A 6788-nucleotide genomic window follows, 5' to 3' on the forward strand; every position below is an offset into this window, starting at 1 on the left:
AGAGTATCTTGGCGGTATGTTTGTAGGAGCTGAGTGAGGAGAAATAGTGAAGGAAATGTTTTGGGTAGAGCTGGAAGCTGAACTTGTGTTAGGAAGAAGGCTGAGGGTATTTCCCAAATTGACCAATACGCTTCTTTGTACTACATTCTTCTCGCTATCCTCATTTTGCGCTTGCACCAACCCCACACCGGTGTTGAATGACTCAAATCTTTTTGCCATTGTATCTCGTCCTTAATGCAGATTCGCAGCCAAAACAATGTTCAATGCCAGATAACCCGTAAAAGAAGGACACAAGAAGCTCTAGAATTTGTAGTCTGACGGTATCGTGACAGGCTGAATTGATGGCACGTAATCCTGATTTGATTTGTCTTTAATCTCGTCAACCTTCAAAAACAGGTGTATAAAGTTATAGAATTATTTTGATAAGAAAAAAATAAATTAAAGGATAAGGCTGAAAGCAAAGCCGCATGGCTTTTGAGGCGAGGCCACAACGGCCCTGATTAATAGACTTGATTGTTGATCTCGCGATTTTAAGTTCCTGCATCCAAAGAAAAATTCTCAGTTTGGGAGGGGGAAAGTTGATTCGTGTTGACTCGAAGCTTGACTTTGTTGGCGCCCCATTCATCCTGTTTGTTCGGATCTTGCGGCCTCCATTTAAAGCCTCGGTAGATGGACAGTAGTGAAACAATTGAAAGAAAGTCTTCCATTTGAAAAATATATACGTAAGTGTATGTATGTAAGGAAAGATATATATGAAAATATATGTATACAAGTTGTAAGATATTCCTGCTAACTTTCTATTGCGACACTTCCGAGAACTTTGAAAGGTCATTTGTGTGTCCTATTCTTGTCTAGTAGCCTTAATAGTGTCGATGTCCAACTTTTCTCGTGTCTAATCTTCCAAAATATGCCCAGTTTTGATTCTGGAGGGTATACTAAACCTATGTTATGTTGTGACCGAACCTTGTATAGGTTGCCTACGTATCCACTAAGGAATCAGGTCTGAACGTAGTTCGTGACGCACAAGATATTTTGGATTTTTGTTATAAAGCAACCGAACCCTATGTGGGCTGCCTACGTATCCCACCATAGGAATCAGGTCAGCGTAGTTCGGACCTAAAGGAAAGGTTGCAAACTAGGTTGTCTAACCTAATGTCGTACATTGATTTCTTCTTGAATTGCTAGCTTTTAGGCTTATGTTGTCACCTATCGGCTATTTCAATTTCTCGAGTGGAATCTTGTCTTGTCCCCTAGTTTCTTTGTTACTCTCTCAGGATTTGTCTATTCGTTCATGTCACAATCGTAGAGTTAGCAGATTTGATAAGTAAAGTAGAAAATAGATGATTAAGGAAAATCCGAAATGCATTCATAGTTTTGCAATTCAAGCTTCCACAAGGTGAAGCAAAACAAACAAAATTTTGGGTTCGGTTCAAGCATCAATAAAACAAACAAAACAAGTTCACTACATGTTCATGCCACCAAGGCTCCTGGCGAATCAGGGACGGAGTACAAGTCCAGTTCTTCAGAGTCTCTCCTGGTTCTGTACCCTGGATGGTTGGTGTCTCAGTAGTTGTTGCAGCCATCTTCACTGGCACTTGTTTTCGAATCATCCCCACAGGCGCAACGAACGTTGATGACACGCCTCTCTCCATCTTTTCCAATTGGCGTAACAGCCTCCTTCTGATTCTTAACTTTTTGATAATTATCATGTTCACGTTGGCGTTTTCGTGAGTAGGAAAAGGGATGGCGATCCATATCGGGTCGAGCTCCAGTGAGCTGGATTGTTCCTTCCTTAATCAAGGCTTCGATTTTGCTTTTGAAGCCATAGCAATCCTCAGTGGCATGCCCAGGAACTCCAGAATGATATGCGCAATGCTTGGAACTATCAAACCATTTTGGGATAGGATTGAGAATTTTCCCTTCAATAGGTTGTACCACGCCTGCCGCTTTCAGTCTTTCAAATAGTTGAGACAAAGGTTCAGCGAACTGAGTGTAATCACGGGTGTTTTTTATGACAGGGTTTGGACGGGCTCTATGTGTGGTATGTGGTCGATTTCGGTGGGTGGAAATTTGGGCAAATTGGTATGGACGTAAGTTTTGATATTGAGGTGCTCGGGGTTGGTAGTAATTTGGTTGAGTACTATAGACAGGGTAAGGGAATAGTGGAGCTTGGTAGGGTTCAACGTAATGGTAAGGGTAGAAAGGTTGTTGTGGATGGCCAAAGTATGTAAGGACTTGGTTTGGTGGGTTTAGAGGAGTAATTGTAGGTGGTGGGTTAGTGTTGGTGGGTACAACAACGTAAGGAGTATTACCTAGTGATTGATTTGGTGGGTTGACGGGTGGTGGATCAGGAGCGGCATAGGTAGTGTAGGTTGGAGGTAAGTTGTTGTTGGTAGGTACAGTGTTTTGTGGAGGAAAATGTTCGGGGACTGGAGATTCAAGTGATGGAAAACGAGATGGGTTTGATGCGACGTTCTTAGGTTCAGGAGGCGGACTCTGGAGTGTAACAGATGAGTTGGTCATGTTTCTAACCCGATTCAGCTCTCTGCGTAGATCCTCAATCTCTTGAGTCAGGCGGGCAATATGTTCATCCCGTTGAATAGTAGTTCCATGTTCGGAAGTCTCGGGCGGATCACTAGAGATCACGATATTTTCCACACCAGTTAAACTAGCTGCGGCCGGATCGGACATAGTAATTTCATTTCCTTGAATGGCCCAACTACGTTCAGGTAACGACGACGTCTTTGACCTTGTGATGTAAGGATGGTCAGCCATTGAGTGTCAACACGAATCAACTCTTTTGGGAATAAGAAACATAAAGTATAAATGATGTTAGTCTCGTGAACATATCTAGGTAAAGTCATGATCATGTAAAGTCAAGTAAGACATGTAGCAAATAATTCATCAAATAAAGTCAAACAAGTATATCAAACAATAACGTGTCCTAATATGCATGTGACCTCTTTGTGCCAGAGGTAGGCCTATCGTCGTTTGAAGGGTAAAGTGTGCCATAATATGTCATCCTGTTGCTTTAATTAATTAAACGGATTCTATTTCCCCAAAATAAAGTACAAAACATTGTGTAACATTTATTAACACATTAAATGAATGAAGTGTTTCCTAATCTGAGTAAAGTAAATACAGCTTCCTATGTCTAACTTCTAGCTCCGTTTTCGATGTCCTTGATCTTCGTCATTTATTGTACTCCAATGCAAATTCAAACCTGTCATAGAAACGTTAGTCATCCCCTCCTTCCTAAAGTTTAATTAATTAGAGCAAATAGTCAATATTTAGGCACAGTTATCCTTCAAACATGCATATAAAGTATGATTGGTGTCACTTGGGGTCGTGAACCCTCTTGGACGTTTGGACAAAGCCATCTAATGGGCTTAATACACCAAGGATATTAAACCTCCTAGGATATGAAATGTATGCTCTTAATAAAAGGTGTTGGTTTAGCCCTATCCTAAGTTGACTAGGAGTGGGTTTACTAGACGCAAGGTTCCCGAGTGGACTACTCGAGTGAGAAGGCTACGCGGTCACCGTTATTCGGACACCCCCGCGCACGCGCCAACTCTCCTAAGATTTGGATTCTACGAAGAAATTTACGGGTGCGCTAAGCACACCTCGCGTGTACGTGTGATAGTGTGAGATTTCCAAAAGTGGAGGAAATATAAACGGGATGCCAATTTAAGGAAAGCAGTAACATATTATTACATAGAAAATTTCTCATAATAAAGCAAATACTTAAGAGAACACAAAAGAAACAAACAAGGCAACAAATAAAAGCAAGCATAAAGAAAACAATCAAACATCCAATAATTTAATTATTAACCTAAGTGTGTTATGGTTAGAACCTAGAATCCCCAGCGGAGTGGCCAAGCTGTTATACCCCATTTTAACCGGGTTAGAGCGGAAAACAACATATTGGTGATTCCTAAATTGCTTTGTTTTAAGGAGTCGCCACCTAATTGATTTTAAGGTGAATTAGGGCACCTAATTATTAACTAAGGTAAAGCTAGCTAAACCTCCGTTAATAGTCTGCTTAACTAGTGTGATTCTAGGTAAGGGTTCTATATTATCCTAAAGGGAAGGAGTTAGGCATCCTTTAGAATCCGTTAACTACGGTTATCCGGCCAAACTTAGGTTAATTAACTAAGATTAAACATGGTGTTTAAATTTTAAGAAAAAATAGCTTGTAAAATATAGTAATGCTATCTGAACTAATTTATAGGAAAATATAATAACTTGCATGAAAGAAATGCTTTTTTTTTTAAAATGAGACTTATAAATGCCGTTAAAACTTTGAATGAAAATAGTGCTGCTATTATAAAATAAGACTCACAAAATATATATATATATATATAATAATTTGCCTAAAAGAAGATTTTAAATGCCATTTAAAATAAAATTTATAAAAGTTGATAAGGCTTTAAATAAAGATGCCATCTAGAATGAGATTTGTAGAAAATATAATAATTTGCATAAAAGGAAACTTGAAATGCATTTAAAATAAACTTATAGATGTTGCAAAGATTTTAATGCTATTTAAAATAAAATTTGCACAAAATATATATAAATAGAAGAAAAATGCGGATTTATGCAGTGTTTTAATAAATATTTGAAACAACTCGAATGATAAAATATTAATTGATTCTTTTGCAGTTTAAGAGCATAAGCAAAATAAAAAATAGCTAATGTGAATTTTAAATGAAACTTATATTGTATCAATATGATGATATGGAAATGCCAAGACTTATTTTTCTTTAAATATGATGGAAAAAGGATTTCCTTTCTTTTTATTAACTTTGTTAATCATGCTTAGCTAAAATGATGTGTGATTGATTCCGAATTTGAAGAGTTATTTATAAAATATACTTGAATTCATTTTTGGCATATCCACCACATTTCCAATTTTAAGATAATAAAGAGACAAAAGGAGTCCTTTGATTTAAAACATGTGCTCGTGCTATTTGAAAAGTTAATTATTCTAATAAAAATAAATATTATAAATACTATGAAAAATTTAACAAAAAGGGAAGAAATCTTAGGTAATTAACTATTGATTTTCCTTAAGTTAACTACCCTTATCCCAAAACTAAACCCACTAATTTACTAGAATTCCTCTAAGTCGAGAAACAAAAGAAAAAAAACAAAATAAAAAGAGTTAGTTGCATAATACAAATCAAATGCACAAAATGAAATAAAGGAGCAAAAGGTATTAAAAATGGGCCCAGCCCACTTTAGGGCTGCTGATTGGGCTATTGGTCCAGAAGATTTCATTTTTTTGCTGCGGATGGATTGAATGACGGACGACTCGGGAGAAATTACGTTGGGCTTTTAGCCCAACATCGAATGCAGCAGGGAAACGAGTCTCTCGGACTCGTACGCGAGGTTCATGCAAAGAAATGAAAGAACGAGATTAGTATATGGCCAATGAAGTTAAGCACATAAAAATATAAATTCAAAACAAATCCTTCGATTATATATATATACCATGTATATCCAAGTGTATTTCATGGACATACTTCACTATACATTTATATATAGATTTCAACTGAAATATGCTTGCAACGAACACACAAAATTTGAACAAAACCAAACTGAATATGATAACGTCACGTACATGGGACTACTTTACGAGCAGGTTCACAAGGCAAAAGGGAAAAGAAATTCTTGGGCATGTCATATGGTTCAAACAAAACGAACATACCAATCTACACATACTAACAAACTTGCGGACTAAGCATGATCTGATGAACAGTTGTAAAATCTAAGAGAAACAGGAGGCGAAGATATTTCTTATTCTGAATGAAACATATTCGAGTCGTTATCAATCTTTCTTTCATTTATAACTTCCAGAAAGAATCAGAAACCAAAAATCTGGAAATCCATTTACTTGCAAAGATATAGAAAATTAACACATGACATGATGCTTTAAAGGAAGGTAGCCTTCGAAGATTGATGGTAGTACCTAGGATGGTACCTAGAATAGAACCAAAATTATTTCCAGATCTTAATTTAGCTTGCCAGATTGGATACAAGCGGAATAACTTCTGTATTTTAGGTGAACATTTCCAAATTCAAGCTAAGTCACCCCTTTCCAGATTCAGTCCAAGTGTACAACCCCTTTTCAATGTAAAAGGCAATAGCAGCAATGCAACCAGTAGGAAAAGGTTCCAAATGTTCATGAAATTTCAAATGTTAATCTTTCATTCCCAAGTTACCTTTTGAAAATAACAGTTCTTTGACCTTATTCACAAAGCTATTCTCTTTTGGATATACAAAAATGAGGCACTGCTTCCAGTTCTCAGGCTAATTCAAAGAGAAGTAAACTAATAAAGGGAAAGAAAGCAAACAATGGTCATACCATGAAAGACTGTATTCAATTTAAAAGAAACATCAAGGATTAAACCCATAAGCAACTGGCAGATAACAGCAAAATAAGGAGACAGCCCGAGAATACTATAATAACCTGACTCAGAATTACAATAATCTTAGTGTCCATTTTGAAAGATAAATATAGCCATCGATTGCTTATCTACTCCAAAAGAAATCACTAATCCTTTAAGTATAACAGGTCCAAACTCGAAAATACAGTAGGCATGGAAAGTTGCAACATGATACCAGCAAAACAATTACAGTCCTAGGTATTAGGCAAGAGATCTTGATCAAGTAGGCTACAACATTGCAGATGACTCATCATACGAGTTTAACCACAAAAGACCAACTTAGAATGACGTATGCCGACTGGACTGAATCATGATACAACTAACAATAATAACGTA

The sequence above is a fragment of the Lycium barbarum genome, chromosome 1 (genome assembly GCF_019175385.1).
Source record: "Lycium barbarum isolate Lr01 chromosome 1, ASM1917538v2, whole genome shotgun sequence".
NCBI lineage: Eukaryota > Viridiplantae > Streptophyta > Magnoliopsida > Solanales > Solanaceae > Lycium > Lycium barbarum.